General features: G+C 43.0%; 1 protein-coding gene across 2 annotated transcripts in view; it reads right to left on the bottom strand.

Annotated features, from left to right (window-relative positions):
* Btbd9 (BTB domain containing 9) overlaps positions 1-16776 on the bottom strand; it is a 342942-nt gene that overhangs the window by 88847 nt on the left and 237319 nt on the right. The window lies entirely within an intron of this gene.

Genomic DNA, 16776 nt, shown 5'->3' with positions numbered 1-16776 from the left:
CGTTCCCATGTTTCTTTTCAAGGGAGACCTTTTTTAGAACTTTAATAGCTACTTGGTGGCCAACATCCCAACCTCTGAGAGCACAACATCAAAACACTGCCACCTCTTAACTTTCATTCCTACTTTTTGGTTTAGATCAGTACAATAGAGCAAACGATGCCAGGACATGGAACAGGGAGGGCAAGATGTGTGTCCAGAAGCCATGGGTGATGGCCTGCTATAAACTACTATCAAGTGTGATAATCACTCCAGCCATGTCCCAGTCATAATATCTAAGCCAGTATGTAGATCGGCCAAAGTGACCTGAGTTTCCTAAGGGCAGGAGCAGTTTTTTTCCCACTGCTGTGTGAGGCTGTGGCACTCATTTCCCCTTGTTAGCAAACTTCTTCTCCAAAACAACTAAGATCTGAAGTTACAGATGGAAATGGACAAACACTACTTTTTTTTGGGTGTGGGGGAGAATCTCCTTAGGAAAGTGAGGCATGATCAGTCTCTGGGTGCTGACCTTGACAGAGAAGGGCCAGTGCTTATCAGGAGAGCACATGGCCCTTCTGCCCTGGGAAATCCCTTCATCAAAATCTGATCCATGAACAGAAATGCTGGCTACCCATGGTAGGGTAAAGTACTTTGGGTAAGAAACCATTCTGGAGTGAAAAAATGAAGGGAGGGATATAGATTACATTGTGGCTAAAATTTTTTTAAATCTTTTTTATTTTTATTGTTTTAAATTTTTTCATACACTATATTTTAATCATATTCTTTATCCTCTCCCAGGTTAATCATATTATAGGAGCTGTGACAACAGAGGTTTGTCCTGAATGTTGCTACTAAACTATACCCACTAGAGGCAATTTCCTTCATTTCAGCAGGAAATACTAATTCTTCTCCTAGAGAAGCAAGCCTCAGCTTGCCTCCCTGGCCTGCCTAATATGGCCCTTTGGGAAGAATGAGACAGCGCCCCTATCTGGCTACAGCACATGGACAGTGCACAGCTGCTCTCCCTAGAGAAATGGGCCACTCCCCATTTAGAACATTCATTACTGTCTTTCATATGAGCCTGATAAATTTATTAGAAACACCATCTGGTTGGGACTCAGCTTTGTGCTATATTTCCAGTCTTCTAGTCTCTTGCCTGATCCCACTGGAATTTCTGCCCCAATTTGTGTCACTTTGTTTACAAACCCATGCTGCCAGAACCAAGCATCTTGTGCCTGTCTCTTCCTGGGTTTCTGCTGCTATCCTCAGCCCCACCCTCAGCTCCATTCCTATTACAACAGCCAGTGCTAGGAGCAGGAGACAGCGGAACTGCTTGGGCAGAAATTACTTTTCCCCTCCATGCACAGTGCAACTCTGCTCAGACAAATTTAATTTGCTGCTTCTGAATGCAAAAGGTGCATGTTAACGAAGTGTACACATTCTGCAAGTGTATGAAGAACGGAGTGCCTGGGCTGGGGTAGTGGCAGAAAAAGCCATCTGAGAACACTTCATAGTTCCCCACTCTTACGTAGTGCCAGGGGTGACCAGCAGCCTGCCAGTGAATTTAATTTAGGAGTGATAAATTCTTTAAAAGGCAGTGTTAGTTCACTAGGACATGACTTGAGGGACACTCATACCAGCTATATTTAAAGATAAGAATGACAACCTGCTATTTGCCTGTCTCCAGAGATCATCTCCAGACATGGGAGAAAAGCTTTACTTTTTATTTTTTTAAATAAAAAAGGGGGCTTTAAAAAACATGCTTTATGTATATTGAGGATTTTGTTTGCATATACATCTGCACACCAGAAGAGGCCATCAGATCCCATTACAGACTGTTGTGAGCCTCCATGTGGGTGCTGAGAATTGAACTCAGGACCTCTGGAAGAGCAGCCAGGGCTCTTAACTGATGAGGTATCTCTCCAGCCCTGAGAAAAGCCTTCTTGAAGCAGACTCCTCCCCTCCCCCCCCCAATGAAACAACACTTGGCTCTTACAGTAGACCTTAGACCCTGTGCTTGCAGCAGCTTTATCCACTGTCTTCCTGGCTGCTGGATACAAAGTTACTTGCTAACAGCAGGCCCCCCCATCCCCGCAAAAAAAATAAATGCTTAATAGACTCATGACACATTTTTCTTGAAAGATTTTCTAAGTCGAGTGCCAAGATTTAGACACAAAGTATTTCCTGATTAAAAAGACAAGGAAGACGAGGAAGATTGTTTTTACCTTAAGGGCCTACCTATCCATCTCTCCATCTCACTGATTTCTAAGGAGACTAATAACCCCAGGGCCCATCCCCAGGCCTGAACAGAACTTGCTGATTAGACAAACTTCCAAGCCAACTGGAACCCAACCTTCTGCCGCATTCTTCTACAGGAAAAAGTATCCACAGCTGCTTTGTCAGAACAGCTGTAAATGAACAATAGCTAATTAGAGAACAAGGCCATCTTTCTTGAAAACTATCAAAACACTGCACAAATGTATTTCTCAAAGCAGTACCGAGTTACACTGATTCCTGGTTTTATCTACTGGAAGAGAAATCACTATCAACCATGCGCTATATCACATCTGAGGAAAAAGTCATTGATTACAAGTTATCATTTGCCAAAGTTCCCCGGTTCCTCCAGGAAAAAAGGCTCCCCAACCCCCACCTCACACAGCCCAGAAAAATCCACTGACTCTCCAGTCCCTACAGAGGACAATAGGAGAAGGGAGGCCACAGCCCTACCTGGTGCCTACCCAGCCCTTTGCTCTGCTTTCTTCTTGGTCTTCCTCTTGTAGGTGAGTGTCAATCCACACATTCTGGCCACTCCTGTGCCAGCTCCCATCATCACACTGCCACACACTGCACAGCTGTACTTCACATCACCACTTACTCTGCACACTGTACGTTCACAACCAAGCTCCATCTTGGCCAGCAACAAGAGGAGCAATAGCTTTCCAACCTTCAAATATGCTCCTAGCCCCATCCTTCAAACATGTCAACTCTATGAAGTTCTAGCTCTGAATATTGCAGAGTATGTGGGCCACTTAAGAGCTGAAGAAGAATGGGCGACAGATAGCAGACCTTAAATAGGGAAGTTACAGGGATAAGAGAATTCACTCTCTCCTCACACTGGGGTCTTTGAAGGAAACACAATATTATCTAGCCATGCTGTTGATTATCTTCTGTGGTTTAGAAACCCAGAGTTTAAATGCTGGAAGTTTTAGCTGATCAATTTTCCAAAAACCTTCAAGAATCAAGCATGAGATGTTTAGCAGCGCTGTCCACTACAGTGTGTCAAAGGGATTCTCTCTGCAGGTGAATGTTGAAACCTGGACAAAGGCATTTCTAGCTGTATGAAGAGACAGCCAGGTATCCAGCCTGTCTGAACTCAGGCAAAGTCTCATTGCAATGACATAATCTGCCAGAGAATGAGACTGCACCGAGAAGCTATTCGTATTGCTAACCTGGAAAAATACCCGGCAGTCACTGAAACTGCTTTTGCAAGTAAGGGAACCTTCTTAACTCGAGAAGCTACACAAGAAAGGCATCTGGCTGTGAGTGTACTGTAAGATTTTTATAGGGATTATGTTTCCTGTGTCTTGAGAGATGCTGAAACCAACACCCTTGTTCCACGGTACTGTATGAAACCACTTGTCAGGTCACAGGAATTCTGTGACCTGAAAGTAGAGATGTCCTTTCAGGGATGGAGAGTAGCTTTTCACTCTGTCTATAGACTAAGGATATGCAACAAGCTGTGAAAAGTCCCACAAATGTGGAACTAACTCTTTAATAAACTGTCAGCTTTTCTTTGTTTGAGCTGGAGGCTGCATCTGGTTTTAAATTCAGCAAGCTTAAGTCAACTTGGTTCTAAGATCACAAATAGCCCTTGAGTCTTAAACGTTGGATGATTCTTTAAATAGCATCAGTAACTATAAAATTTAAGTTTTTGCTAAAAGCGGTAGTAATGGTGAACTTTTCAAACACCACAGAGACTCCTGACATTACTGAGAAGCCCCCGTTGGGTCTGTGCAAGGACGCTGCTCAAACTCCCCATGAGCTTCCTGCCATAGCCCCTTGAAGCCTAAAGAGGAGATTGACAGGACAGTGGGTTCTCACAGGCAATGGCTTTCAGTTGGCTCTGGGCTGACCAGCAGACAGTCGTCTCAGAGGAGTACTACTGGCCTGAGGAGCAAACACACTGTGGCTAAGAAGCTAACGGTGGGAGAGCCTCTGACCCCTAGGGCTCAAAATAGGGCTCTTTCATCAAGCCCAGGGGACAGCCAAGAACAGCCTGTCTCCTACACCTCTTTGTTTTCAGCTCAGGCACCATCAGGCTACAGCAAGCTAAAGTGGTTATGCCCTGGGCAAGGACCTAACAGGGACCCTGTGGAATGTGGCCACCCAGCTTCAATGCTAGCTGGAGCCCAGAGTGTGCCGGGACAGTTGCACTTACAGAAAACACCATCGGGAAACCACAATTCATATGACCTTCTGGGGCCAAGGTTAACCTACACAGAGGAATAAAATGACGCTATGGCTCTTTATAGAATTTTATAGCGTATGATTTTTAAAATGACTTGTCTAAAACAAAAGATAAAAGCTTCTCACTGTTGCTCTTTCTAGTTACTTTAGGGGTCTGCAGTTAGTGGTATGGAACATACAGCAGGCAGCATTTTAAAATGACATTCTGAATACTTTCACAACCCTTAGGAAGTTCTTGGCTTTGCATTCTAGCCCACCTGCCCTCATGAGGGAAAACCACGCCCCTCACCCCACCCCATCTTCTGCTCCAGAGTCACTACAAAAGGCAAAGGCTGGAAAGCAGGGTCCCAAACTAACCCTGACAGTGACAGCAGGTTTCTAAGCAATCTTAAGGAACTCATTTAACTATCTCCGACTCAGTGTTCTACTGGGTGATGAAGACAGCTTCCCCTCTTCCTCCCCATCTTCTGTGACACAAGCAGCTCAGTCAGATGAGTTTTACACAGCATTCTGAGTTTCAGACAAAGGAGCCTTTGATGTGGTCCTTCCCCAGCCACCAAGAGTCAGGTCTCCCTTACGGAACGGTGCGTGGGGCTGGTAGTCCAGGTCTGAGAGTCACACAAGATTTGTGTGCTCATGAACCACCTTGTGACTGTACAGGATGGGGGTAAAGGAAGAGGAGCCAATAACAATTCTACTGACCTGCAAAACACTATTAGCACTTGCTAGTGTAATATGCAGCTGGCAGTTTCAGAATAACCGAGAAAGCAGTTCCTGCTGGTCGATATTTGCTGGGGACAGCAATTTCTGACCTACTGAATCAGATCAAGATCATCTGAGTCATTAGAGCAAAGAAGCCTCTGTGCTAACGGTCCAGGGCCAAGCAGTCTCCTTCGCCAAACAAAAGCTTCTGCCCATACCTTCCTTCCAGGCCAGCTATGCTTCAAGGTTCCAAAGGCTATCACAATTCGAGGAGTAAATCAAAATTCATTAAAAAAAAAAATCACAGCTGTAAGTGGGCTTATAATTTATCAGCACTATGATAAGTGAGAAATGCCAGGTGGCTGTCCCACACTCCTTAGGAGAAGACAGGAGGGAGAGAGAGGAGCAGAAAGGGAGAGGAGAGAAAAGGAAAGGTCCCCTGCAGTATTTAGATGGTCTTCAAATGTTCATCATTTCCTTGGGGTGTGCTCGTTGCCAAGCTGACAGATGTTGCAAGAAACCTGTACTGTTCTGAAGAAAGGCTAACCTTTCAAAAGTGGAAGGAGGCGGAGGAGGCCCACCGCTCAGTGAAGAGATGACATTAAACTGGACAGTAAAGCACCCTTGGTGTGCTGGATCTGAAAGGTGGTGTGATAACCCCACCACAGAGGACTGGCCTGGGAGACATCTCATCTTATTATGGCTTTCCTTGCTCAGAGTGCAAACTGTTTTTAAACTAAATACTAGAATGATCAAGGCACTTCAAAGGTTTTTTATTATGGTTTCAAACCATCATGATTCTAAGGGATAAATTGCACAACCTGGGGAGTCATGGTCATCTATATGTAACTCCCAAGCACCACTGGCTTTTCCATTCACACACAAACACACTTTACAGACACATGCATGCATGCACACATGCACACACGTACATATGCACACAGGGGCAGGTTTTTCAGAACAGACTTCACAACTGGATGCAAATTTGCATGACTCTCTTTTGCAGGCTAGATGCTTGACACTTCATAAAGAAAGCCACCCAACAGAGGGCTGAGAAGGCTAAATACTAATTTATGATATAAAGTGGGCTCTGCAAAGCCCAGCCCATTCCAACAAAGCAGCAAGCAAGCACGTGATGGTTCTGCTGAATCTCCTCAGTGGTGCCCAGTGTCCATGTGGTAGAACTGGCTGCCCATGGCACTCTGTCCTCTTCCTGAATAAGACAAACCTCTTCTTAGTTTTTACATTCGCAGCTCTAAATCCCCACTCAAAATCCCCATGGTCTTGATCATCAATGTGACCATTTGTCATTTTTCCTGTGCCCTAGTTTCACACAATGTTTTGTTCAAGGCTTCGTTGAGGGGTGACTCACCCACTGTCTTCTCATGGAAGGCAGGCAGATTAACTAATCTATCCATTTAGAGATTAACAGTAATGGGGCACAAGGAAAATTATACCTCCAGCCTGAAAACCCTGCAATTGGGAAAGAATTTTAGAAAAGAACACCTCCATTTATATCAATTATCTTGTTTATCAAAGACAATGAACTGCTGGCTGGTGGCAGAGAGGTTCAGGATGTGCGGTGGGGAATAATGGGCCTCACCAACCTGGAGGCTGATAGCCATTTGCCACTTCACTTGGAGAGGTGATGCTCACAGTTTCTGTTGTATAACTTTCCTCACATTAACTTTGAAATGTCAAAAGCAGGCAGTTAATTGTTTATTATACAAAATGTCACATATGTAAAACACTCAGATATAAAATTATTATAACTGATCTTCCACAGAAATCCTGCCTTTCTGCTTTACAGCTTGTTTGTCAGTCTGGAGCTCAGTTTAATTGCCGTTATGTAGGCTGTGCATGCCAGGCAGTTACTGTCTGAGGAATAATATTCTCTGCATTCGCTCTGTCTTCAGCCAGTTGAATAATAAAAATAACATGATATGAAAATTACTATTATGATTTAAAATATTCGTCCTCAGAAGAATGGGGGATGTCAGAGCAGCAGCATCACAGACCCTGATCGTGTTCTGAGTCCAGAGACATGAGGAGATGCTGATTGAAATGGCTTAAATTAACCAGGCTGGGTACACACTGCCCAGCTTTCTCAGCTGCTGTGTGGGCACAGATGTCATGAGCTCTGAGTGGTGAAGTCACCTACCCTCAGGACTTAAAGCTCAGTATATGGAAAATGTATAGAGCCCAAACCTGCTTCCTGAGCTGCCCATTATTACAATCTTGCCAAACTCACCCTCTGGCAATCTTGTTTTATTTAAGCTCAAATGACTTGGTTTCCCTCAGGAGCCATAAGAATCACAAACACAGGAGTGAGGTAGAATCCAGAAAGGATGCAGGAGGAGTACAGCCCAGAAGCTGGTTTCTGTGGAGGCCTGGCCAGAGAACTGGAGGGTTCTTGTCCTATTAGACACAATGTACATTGTCAAAATTCCTGTGGCTAAGATGACTGGATACCAACAGACACCAACTCACTATGTAGTTGCTATGCTTTCCAATCAGCCTAGAGACAGTCAAGAATAAGTCCATTTTACTTGAGCAAATAGGTATAAAAATTCTAAAATAAATATTAGCCAAGTGAGTCTAATAATTATTTTGAAAACTTACAAGGCAACATGTGTCCAAGAAACACAAGTGTAAGCATTGTCAGGGTGGCTCTTCTTCAGCAGGTGAAAGGTGAGAAAGCCTATGATTTCTGAATGATTTTGAACAAAGGAGTGGTCCAGTAAGATGACCTTGAGTGGAGATAGGAGAATAGTGAGATGGCCTAGAGGGGCCAAGGGACCACTGCTGAGCAGACAAACCACAGAGACCATGAGGAGAAAGGCAGCAGCTGGCAGAAGGGTGAGGGTAGCAACAGTAATGAGAAACCAAATAGAAATAAGAGTGCCAATTTCAACAAAAACAATGACACACCCCTGTATAGCTAGGCACTCTTAGGAGGGCGAAAAGACGCTAAAGTGTCAGCTGTCTAGCACTCAGGGGGACTACAGAAATTCACTAACACAAGATCATAATCATGAGGGTACCGAGACAAAGCAATGCCAGACCTTAACAGACGGGGTGAGAAAAGTGCAAAATAAATGATTCATAGCACAGAACAGCTCTTAAAATCAAAACACACGCCCTCAACTGTAGCCTTCTTCTTGTAAACACACACACACACACACACACACACACACACACACAGGAAATTATTACATACACTAGATAGAGCTGTTATACAGAGAAGGGGCCCAGAGTAGGGCTCAAAAAGGACCTGCCAAAGAGAAGGCCTTGCACAACCAGGAGCACACGTTTTGATCTGAGGTCTGTAATTAAGACAACTCTGTACTTCAGATTCTGATTTAGAAACCAAACAACCCTCTCCACACTACAGGTAAGGTTCCCCTTTCATTCTAGATCAGAAAGGCTAAGGGAGAGAATCTTACTATGAAACAACATTACTGATGTAGTCAGTTCTCATTAGTCACGAATCTACTACACTCAAGAGAGTCTGTCTTGCTTATCATAGAAAAATTCAAAAGCAGAGTGGGAATGGGATTTGGTTGAGCTGGTCCTCAGAATGAAATATGTTATTTTGTCTGTCCACCCATCCTTCCATTCTTCTTTCTCTCCTTCGTTTCTGAAAATAAGTAGTCTAAGAGGAACATTCTAGATCTCTGAATATCAAACAAAGAAACTTACTCAAACCTTGCTTGCTCCAGCAGTAGATGTACTAAAACTAGAATGACAGGCAAATTAGCATGGCTGATACACAAGGATCTCATGCAGATTCATGAAGCAGTCCATATTTTTTCTATGCGTTATATTTGGTTTTATTTTTTTTAACTAATTACTATATGTAAATAAAAGATTATCTTAAAGAAGAAACAAAAGAAACTTAATAGTCTTGGAGAAAGAGAGGTAGGAAGACAAAACTAGGAAGGGACAATAAATAGAAAATTCAAGTTACTAAAAGACTGCCCTAGCAAAGAGGTAAGGCATGGTCACATGAAGCTAAGAAGAAGGAAGCATAAAGAAGTGTCCCTGAAGAATGGCAAGGGTAAAGGCCTGTGGTCTTTGGATGAGAAGCCCTGCCAGGCCTGAGCACAGAAAGGCAGGTAAGGATCTGTACCAGATGGGGCAAATATGCTGGTACCAGGCAGTGAGGACTGTGGTAAAAACTCTAAACTTCACCCTGTGGGCAATGGAAAGCCATAATTTGAGTCAAGGTGCCTTCTGATAGGCTAACTCTGAGATGGACTAGAGGACATGGGAAGGCCAGACAGCTGACATTATAGAGGAGAGGAGGTGGTGTCTTGCTTCTTGGTAGCAACAACAGTGATAAATGGGCAGACTTGTCATTTGAAAGTTACTTCTACAATATAAAACATCTCTGATCATGTGTATGTTATTGTTTCCATGGTTCACTGAGGTGTCTGAGAGGCACCTCCTCTTTTCTGTAACTGGCATCTACTGAACGTGAATTCATCAGAGCAACACTGGGGAATATGAAGATACACCCAGGGTGATTGATTCCAGTCAGAAGGAAGGAAATGGGGTTTTAACTATCACTTGCCCCCAAAGCCAACCACTATAGCCAAGTGATAGCTGTCCTGTCAGGCTGTGGATAGGCTGTGGGACAGGCATTTGGCCTCTTTGCACTGTGGGGCCCAACTGCAGGGATACATTTCTGAATGAAAATCTCAATCAATTCATATTTGCTATTTTACAGATTCATTTCTGGAAGATGCCAATGTGAACATTCTAATACCTTCTGCATTTTTTACATCTCACTTGAGTCCCTCACTTTTACACTCTGCTTTATTACCATTTTAGTTGATTTCATCACAGCTTCGTGGAAAACAACTTCACTGACGACCATTTCCTGTCATTATGGGGGCAGAATTGCAGTCATGGCCCACTTGAGCACTCCGTAGTTTTTATGATAATTTTACCACAGGTAATGTGTGTGATTTTTAAGTACATTCTCTCTTGTAGCACTGTACCAATCCCTGTCCTTAGAATGATAAGTATCTAATGCAGCTATAAAGAAGCATACCCATCTTCACAATATTAATGAGCCAATAAATTCATAAAGATTGCTGTGCCCCTGCCTGGCTCACCTAACAGGCTCCCATTTTCCATGCCACTGCTTCATTCTATACAAATCAGTGACCCACCCTCATCTGTGGCACAGGGTTATGAAGTGGTGAGGGTTCAGTGGTGTGGAGACCTTCCCAAAAACATTAACTGCAGCAAGCAATTGCTTCCACAGCCTCCAAATCCTACTTTCCTGTGACCCACAAAAGCATGGCCTGCCGCATATGCTAGTTAACGTGATGGCGTAGTTCCCAAAGGCTCCAGGAATTGTTTCTTCCCAATTCTCCCTCCCATTTACAACATGTTCCCTAATATCCACACAGCAGCAACATAACCCAGAACTCATAGATTGAACATGCACGGTGTAATGGGCTCTGAAACCTGCAGCAGCCTGTGAGGTTAGCACAGTCACGCTGGGAAAGCTCCATGCTGGTCCCATACACTGTCATTCCTCACCCAGCCACATACTGTCCAGACTCGTCCACAGACTCGATCACCACACAGTAGCTACTCTACCGTATTCCACAGCTTCCAACTGGGTTCTCCAGTACCTGATTCATTCTGCAGGATCATCAAGTGAGTCACCACTCTGTAGGCCAGCATGTCCCCTCACACACAAAGAGGACAACATAGTTTAGAGTTCTGAGGAACTGGCCCTGTCTGCCACTCAGCCATCTCTCTCCTTTAAAGAGGGCAACATGGCAATAGTTTTGTTTTTGGCTAGGAGATGAGTCAGTTGGTAAAATGCCTGAGGCATAAACATGAGAAGCTCAGTGCGATCTCCAGCATCCGCTAGGTGTGGGACACACTGGGGGTGGAAAGAGGTGGATCCTGAGAGCAGGACAAACTGATGAGCTCAAGGTTCAGTGAGAGATCCTATCTCAAAAAATAAGACAAGGGGAACAATCACAGATATCCACACTGACACATGGCCTCCACATGCACATCTATGCAGCTGTGCAGTATCACCCTAATACAAACCTATGCATAAACAGGCACACAAGGAACATTCATCTCTGGCCCCCCATTTATATAAAAAAGTTTCACATATTTGCAGAAAGCATGTGAGGAAATATATTTTAAAAATTACTTATAAGTTCATCATTTACTAAGTATTGCCACATCTTCATGCTCTTCACTTTGGTTTTCTTTATGTACTTCCGTAGCTTGAACTTGCATTCCAAAATTCATATGCCCCAGAATTCATACACTGAAGCTCTCATATAGGTCCTTTAAAGATGGAACTAAGATAAAATGATGGCCCTACTCACACATGACCAATGTCATCATAAGAGAAGAGACACCACAGAAGTGACCAGACAGATGCAAGGCCAAGAAAGGACACAGGGAAAGATGGCTACCTCCATGCCAGAAGAGGGCTGTTCAAAGGAAGAGTTTACTGACACTATGATCTGAGCCTCTGACCTCCAGAACCATGAGGAACTGTAATGCAGTTCTGTAGGCCACCCTCCTGCTCTGGTATTTCTATGGCTGTCTTAAATGAATCTCTGTACATGTAAAGATGTATATATTCCCTTTAATTTTAAAATCTCAGCATCACTCTTGCTTCACAAGGGTGTATCTTCCTTATATTTTACATTCGACTGTGGGCATTTTCCTGTACTATAAATGACTATACAGAAATTCTCACATGTATGTCATAACCCATTCCATATGTCCTTACTGTGGGACAATGTATGGCCCTTCCCCTTACCATAGGTACCAAATGCACTGAACATTTTTACAGAGGAAGTTTGAGTATTTCCTTGGATAAATTACTAAAAGTAGAAATAGAAGGTAATGGTTTTATTGGCCAATTTTATGTAAATTTGACACAAGGTTGAACTACTCGAGAAGAGGGACTCTCAGTTGAGAAAATGCATCCACAGGATTAGTCTGTAGAGCCAGATGGTGGTGGCACATACCTTTAATCCCACCACTAAGGATGCAGAAGTAGACAGATCTGTGAGTTTGAGGCCAGCCTGGTCTACAAAGCAAGTTCCAGGACAGCCAGAGCTGTTACACAGAAAAACCCCATCTTTAAAAAAAGAAGAAGAAGAAAAAAAAAAAAAAAAAAAAAAAAAAGGATTGGTCTGTAAGCAATCTGTGGTAGTGTGTGGTGCACTTGCACTTGTTTAAATTAGTGATGATATGGGAGGGGGAGGGCCCAGCCCATTGTGGGTGGTACCATCCCCTGGGCTAGTAGTCTTGTGTTCTACCTGGAAGCAGGTTAGAGATAAAGCTAGTAAGCAGCACCCTCCTCCATGGGCATCTGTTTCAGCTCCTGTCTCCAGTTCCTGGCCTGCTGACTTCCTTCAGTGATGGCCTGGGATATCAAAGTGCAAGGGAAATAAACCCACTCTCCCCTAACATTTTTTAGTGATGGTGTTTCCTCACAGTTAGAAACCCTGACTAAGGCAGAGCTTTGCACCAGGTTCACCGGGTATTACTATAACTGAGCTGACCATGGTGTTTCGGGGAGGACTGTGGCGGTGCTTAGAAAGCTGCTGAGTGCTCAGTGCTGTTGTGAGGACCTGGAAGACAGTGCTGAGAGCCATGCAGATGATGGAGGACCTGGCTTGTGCCGTTTCAGAGGCAAGTGTGAGTCCTTAAAGATGTGAACAAGGTTGTTAGGTACTGAATTAAGAATCCATGATTCTGGTCAGCTGGAAACCAGAACTGAGCCTTAGCACACACCTTTAATTTCAGCACTCGGGAGGAGGCGAATGCAGGTGGGATCTCTCTGAGTTTGAGACCAGCCAGTTCTGTGAAACAGAGAAACCCTGTCTTGGAAAAAAAAAAAAAAGGAGGGAGAAGACAAGGGAAGGAAAGAGGGGGGAGGGGGAAGAGAGAGGGAGGGAGGGAGGGAGGGAGAGAGAGAGAGTGAGCACAACCAGAACCACTAAGGTAAAACCTTTGCTTTACTGGGACAATTGATTATGGTTGAGTAGAGCTGAGAGATGAACAGTAATTAAGAAGAGACTTGCAGACTTGCATTACTAAAAATGGTATATCGGGAGGTATTTCTCTTCAGGATCAGCACACAGAAGCTGTGATCTAGAGAGGAATGAGGCCACATCTCATTTGGCGGCCAAACTTGGTAATGTGTCAACCAGGTATGAGGGTCGCAAAGAGCAGCTGAGGTTTGGAACTACGAGAGGGTAGAGCAAGAGGCTGCTGGTGAAGGTGTGGCCTCAGTTGTAGTAGATGTCCCAGGATCGAAGGGATTCATTGAAAGAAGCTGAGACTTGGCACCATGTAGCAGGGTCAGAGTCCCTGAAGAGAACCCATGCTACTAATATGGTACTGCCCAGGTGCAGCAGAGGACCCCAACAATTTGGAGATATCAGTACCATGGGACAACTATCACAGACAGCAGCAGCTGTGGGTACAGCCAGCCTGAGCCTAAGAGTCAAGCTGTGTGTATGATTAGTGTCAGAACTAGAGAAATGGAGAAGCCCCAAGGCCTTTGAGCCCAGAGGATTATGAGTGGCTCCAGATGTAAAACACTGAACTCTTTATGCTGTTGAATTTTGGTTTTGCTTTGATTTGATTATAACTGTATCCTGGTTCTTCCCTCTAGAATAAAAGTATCTAACTTATGTTTTGATTTTAAAGGAGCTCACGGTTAAAGACTTTGAAATTTTATAGTGACTTTGAAATTTTGGGGAGATGCTGGTTTCTCTGTGTAGCCTTGGCTGTCCTGGAACTCCCTCTGTAGACCAAGCTGGCCTCGAGCTCACAGAGCTCTACCTGCCTCTGCCTCTGGAGTGCTAGAATTAAAGGCGTGTGCCACCACACCTGGTGACACTGGATATTTTAACAAGACTCAACTTTTACATAATGTTTGAATTTTTAAAGACTGTGGGGCCTTTAAAAGTTTTAATATTTTATTTGCAATATTAATATTGACACCTTGGGGACAACAACAAGAAAGGAATGGTTATGGTTTAGTAAGTAATATGTTTGTCAAGTTGACAAGGGGTCAATTTTGTTGGGTAGTCTTTATGTCTACTTGATACTAGGTCATATCATCTTGGAAGAAGGAATCTTAATGGAGAAAATGCCTCCATAGGACTGGCCCATAGGCAAGTCTGTAAGACATTTTCTTAACTAATGATGGCTGTAGGAAGACCAGGCTTACTCTGGGCAGAGCCATCTCTGGACATGTGATCCTGGTTGGGATAAGAAAGCTAGCTGAGCTGGGCAGTGGCAGCACTCAGGACGCAGAGGCAGGCAGATCCTTGGAGTTTGAGGTCAGCCTGGTCTACAGAATGGGATGCAGGACAGGCTCCAAAGCAATACAGAGAAACCCTGTCTTGAAAACCAAAAAAAAAAAAAGGAGGAGGGAGGGAGGAAGAGAGTAAATGAAAAGCTGAGCAAATCACAAGGAGCAAGCCATAAGCAAAGCAGCACTCCTTTGCATCAGCTCCTGCCTCCGGGTTTCTGCCTTGAATTCCTGTCCTGACTTTCCCTCACTGCTGGAATGTGACCTCAAAGTTGCAAGGTGAAATAGTCTCTTTTGGTCAGGGTACTGTATCACAGCAATGAAAACTCTAAGACAAAGGTATATTTAAAGAAGTCTTCACGGACCCTGCCACACTGTCTTCTAGAAAATCTGAACATATCTCAGTAACAAAGTGCTGCTTTTCTCTCAGTGTCCACACTAACTGTTTCAGTGAAAACCTCTCTGCCAACGAGATTTAGTCAAACTTGACAAGCTGATTATCAAGCTCACTGAAAAAGAAAAATTTGAAAGAACAGCCTAAAATTTTTAGAGAGTTGAGTCACCATAAGTGTAGATGTTCAATATGACATTAAAAAAAAAAAAAAAAAAAAGCTTATAAAATAGAAAAGTTATGATGGGTATGTAAAACCATGACACATGCTATTTGAAATCTATAAAAGAAAAGACTAAATCATTTAAAAACAATTTCAAGATTGCTAGTCACATATTTTAGGATTAAAGGTTAAATCCCTACCCCTAATGAAAGTTTAAAAAATGTTAAACACATATACACTGCAAAAATGGCAACACTACTAAGGACCTCCAACCACTTTTGTAGCATGGCATGTGTTTATGCTGTGTGCTGGATGGAGGAGGGCTGTGTGTTCTTAAGTGAATCACAAAATCTAGAAGCAAGGAAACAAATGACCGAGAGATACGATAATACAAAATGTAAAAAATTTGTACAACAAAGACAGCGTAAAGAGCTAACTCAGTCTAAAAGATGTTTGCAATATATTTTAAAAGGCACAGAATAGATGTCCATAATGTAAAAATTACTTAAAAAAAAAAAAAGCTAAGTAGTCAAAAGGAAAAGTAAGCAAAGAACACGTCAAGAGGAAATTCTTTAAGAAAAGAGAAGTGGGGGCTGGAAAAATGGCTCAGTGTAATGTTAAGAAGACTTGTTCTTGCAGAAGATGTGGGTTTTGCTTTATAGTACTCATACCTGGCTGCTCAGAACTACCTGTAATTCCAGGTCCAGGAGATCTGATGCCCTCTTCTTATATCCAAGTGTACATACCCATATTCATACACAAACATTTATATATAATTATTAAAATCTTTAAGATGGGGCAGAAGCACAAAAAGAATTCAATTCTAATGATAACTAGAACGAATCCAAGTAAAAACAGAAATATTTTATTTACTGAATGCATTCCTATACTGTTTATACTTTTTAAGCTATAAATTAACAAATTATAATGATATGACTTTAAGTGGCAGCAAGTAATGCCATAGTTTATGAATGCAATATGGAATAATAAAATTAAGTCAGTTATTATTGTCTTTAACTTCAAATATCTTTTTGTAATGAACAAGTTTGAAATTTCCTCTTTGCAATTTGTAGTTTACAATAATTAACTATATTTACCATGCTGGACAATAGAAAAATAAACAAAGAAACAAAAACCCTGCTCTTTCTGCCTGAAAATTTATGCCATTTGGCAAACACCCCCCCCCACCCCCACCCCAGACTCTGTAGCCATCCTTCTGCTCCCAAGTCTGTGAGTTCAGCTTGCTGGGTCCCACAGGAGAGCGACTGCATTTGCCTTTTTTGTGTTTGCTTTTACCCTGCCTTACATGATCTCCAGTTCCCCATCCTCTGATACATGACAGTATTCCCATCCCTTAAAATCAGATTGTAATCTCTCACAAGCATGTACTCCATCTTCATAGAAGCTGCAGGCATCTCTTACTACCTGAAAATCTGAGCAAATCCTCAGAACGGAGAGTGTATTGCATGATAACTTAGATTTGATGAACTTCCATGGATTTTACTAGTGTTTAATTCACATCCCTGCACAAAGCAGAGGGAGGGTCCCTCTTCTCTACACCCTTACCAAACACTTACTCTTTTAATCTTTGATAACAGTTATCCTGACTGGAAACTTGCATTTCTCTAGTGATTAGGAATTGAAGCACTCCCCACCCCCCCACCCCCCGTTGACCATTTGTATGTCTTATTCTGTGAACTGTCCATTTGGGTCCTTGATATATACATATTTTAACTGTTCTGATTTTCT

This window comes from Phodopus roborovskii, unplaced genomic scaffold, assembly GCF_943737965.1.
Source record: "Phodopus roborovskii unplaced genomic scaffold, PHOROB, whole genome shotgun sequence".
Classification (NCBI taxonomy): domain Eukaryota; kingdom Metazoa; phylum Chordata; class Mammalia; order Rodentia; family Cricetidae; genus Phodopus; species Phodopus roborovskii.
The sequence above is the reverse complement of the archived record's forward strand: the minus strand, read 5'-3'. Positions and strand labels throughout refer to the sequence as shown.